Source organism: Coenobita brevimanus, chromosome 48 (assembly GCF_032717465.1).
Source record: "Coenobita brevimanus isolate Jiangsu-jjx chromosome 48, ASM3271746v2, whole genome shotgun sequence".
NCBI lineage: Eukaryota > Metazoa > Arthropoda > Malacostraca > Decapoda > Coenobitidae > Coenobita > Coenobita brevimanus.
Window position 1 is genome coordinate 24113261 of NC_137001.1, and position 2927 is coordinate 24116187.

At 42.0% G+C, this 2927-nt stretch overlaps 1 non-coding gene across 1 annotated transcript; it reads right to left on the minus strand.

Moving 5' to 3' along the window:
• Positions 1-2808: 2808 nt before the first annotated feature.
• Positions 2809-2927, minus strand: LOC145399371 (5S ribosomal RNA). The gene has a single exon (XR_013897287.1). It is a non-coding gene; the product is annotated as a 5S ribosomal RNA (ribosomal RNA).

Genomic DNA, 2927 nt, shown 5'->3' on the forward strand with positions numbered 1-2927 from the left:
TGCATTAAGTCAATGACTTACACAACTCTGCAAAATGTATAAATGTCTTTTTTTTGTCTGCCAACTCTACCCTTAATGTTCACACCTCTCACCCTCCACACTCTGCTGTCATCCTCCATCATCTCCACATGCCCAAACCACCTCAATCTACCCTTTCTCACCATAACACTAATACACTCAAGTCCCATCCTTTCTCCTAAATCTTCATTTGCCATCTGAACCCCCTAGAGCTGTCATTCAGGGACACACTACACATCCACCTAAATGAAAAATAAACTGCTAAAGATGAGGAGCTACAAAGTGTCCCAAGCTGCCTGAAATAAAGCTCTTGAAATTCCACAGCATCACATACCTACTAAACTCCCTGTACACAACATTAGCAGTGGGGTTGTACGACATCTTCACCAACTCTGAATCCCAATCCTCATCACACAAAGCTGGCATCTGCGGCGGTGTGCTTCTGTGTACCGTAGCTGCTGGTGCTTTGGCCTGATGGGCTGGTCGTTGTTCTGCATGTAGGTAATGGGGGCGTTATTACAAAATGATCAGTATATCCTCTCCTCACCTTAACCTGGGCAAGGATTTTGTCTTTTTGCAGCTTATTTTGTGTAGTTCAGTGGCAGAATATGATAGTGATACAGCTCTACATCCATTTCCCAGCACTTCTTTATGACTAGCATCATATTCTGGTGTTAATCTTTTGTTACATCATCCGCTCACTTGACGTAGTGCTGTCTCCTTCTTCCTTAGCCTTTATCATTCTTTTTCTGTGCCTCCACTCCTCTCTTCCTATTTCTCCCATCTTTCCTGTCACTTCTTACTGCTTTTCTTTCCTTTACAGGTGGCTTTACATTGAGTGACAAGCATAATGGTTTCCTGTAGGCCAAGAAACCATTTACAACGCTGGGTGGTAACCATATAGCCAAACCATATGTGCTCCCTACGTGTCAGCAAGTGGGTTGGTGGAGGGTTAGTGCCCCTCCCCATAAAACAAATAACTCAAAGTCAAATGGCCACCACTTATGGGATTATGGCATCTGGCAATAGACAGACAAATAGATAGACAATTACTACTACTTTAGGAGGGAAAAGAGGCAGAAGAACAGAGATGATAATTTATTCACTACCTAAAATACAGTAAGTGTTTATGGTACTGTTAAGCATACAGACTTACGCTGATATAACTGGCGTTCCACAGGTCTCCTATCATTGCACCCTACAATGTGGGACTGGAACTCTTGTACAGGAACAACATGTGTAGCATTGAAGGGACATATCTTCATTTCAGCATCTTGGTGGTTCTGCAGAGGAAAACGACTATAATGCTGCAATACGGACTGTTATAGAATGAGATCTGCTTCAAATTTTTATCTACTGGTACCTATCTATAGCCAGATGCCACAATCCCGTAAGAAGTGGCCGTTTGTCTCTGAATTAGTTGTTTTACGGGGAGGAGCATTAACCCTCCACCAACCCATTTTTTGACACATAGGCTTCAAATTTATCCTAACAAATCAACTAAAATGTTACAAAAATGAAAGTTTTAAAAATTGGCTTCAAATATAACAAATCAAGTACATAATTAGTGGTAGGTGGTGGCGACCATCATCCACTCACTTGATGTAGTGCTCCGTACTTCTTCCTTAGCCTTTATCATTCTTTTTCTGTGCCTGCCCTCCTCTCTTCCTATTTCTCCCGTCTTTCCTGTCACTTCTTATTGCTTTTCTTTCCTTTACAGGTGGCTTTACATTGCGTGACAAGCCAAATGGTTTCCTGTAAGCCAAGAAACCATTTACAACGCTGGGTGGTAACCATATATCCAAACCATATGTGTTCCCTATGTGTCGACAAGTGGGTTGGTGGAGGGTTAGTGCCCCTCACCGTAAAACAAATAACTCAGAGTCAAATGGCCACCCCTTAAGGGATTATGGCATCTGGCAAAAGATAGACAGATAGTACATAATGTTACGATTCTTAAAGCTTCACATTAGCTACACATATAATCCCTCTGCCAGCAACAAACGCTCTCCCATTCCTTCTCGTTTTTCAGGAGTGTGAGGGCGATTACGAAATTATGGTTAGTTATTGGTTTTGGTTAGAACTGAAGCGCTTGGGGTCTAGGTTAGGTTGAGTGGGGTCAGGGTAGGTTAATGCCTATAATGGCTTGTAATTCAATGATATATGGGTTGGGGGATATATCAAACTGGTCATATCCTGAGGGTAAGAGCTAAACAAATCTCTCTTTCTCTCTCTCTCTCACACACACACACACACACAAAAGGAAAACCATACATCCATCACCAAGTTGCGTATGGGCTGAAAAAAGAAATTACCCTGAGCTGATATAGGACGAATTACTCCAGTGTGTAAATATAGAAACGGCTAACCTTTTTGCACTTGCTGAGATGAAGAGCCATGCGGTGGGGTTGAATTTGGTGGGCTTTGTCATAGGGGCAAGTCAACAGCTGCTCATAACGTCGGTAATCCATCTTCCTATGTTGATTGGGGCCTGTTACATTTAAAAAAAAAAAAAAAAAAAAAAAAAAAAAAAAATCCATTAACAATACATTTTTCTATGTTAAGGACCTGTAACAATAAAAAAAATAGTAAAATTAGTTTATGAATGCTTTTCCTTTTCCAGCAATTTGGGACCTGTAACATAAAAAAAGGTGAAAATGGAATAAAAGTCCATCCATCCATCCATTGCCAGACGCCATGTATCCCAAATGGGGTGGCCAAGGGCTTAGAGTTAATTGTTTTACAGGGAGGGGCACTAATCCTCCACCAACCCCACTTGACACGTAGGGATGCCAACAGCATCTGGTGTTCCCAGGCGGTCACCCATCCAAGTACTAACCAGACCCAACGTTGCTTAACTTCGCTGATCGGATGGGAAGCGGTGTACTCAACGTGGCATGCCCAATAAA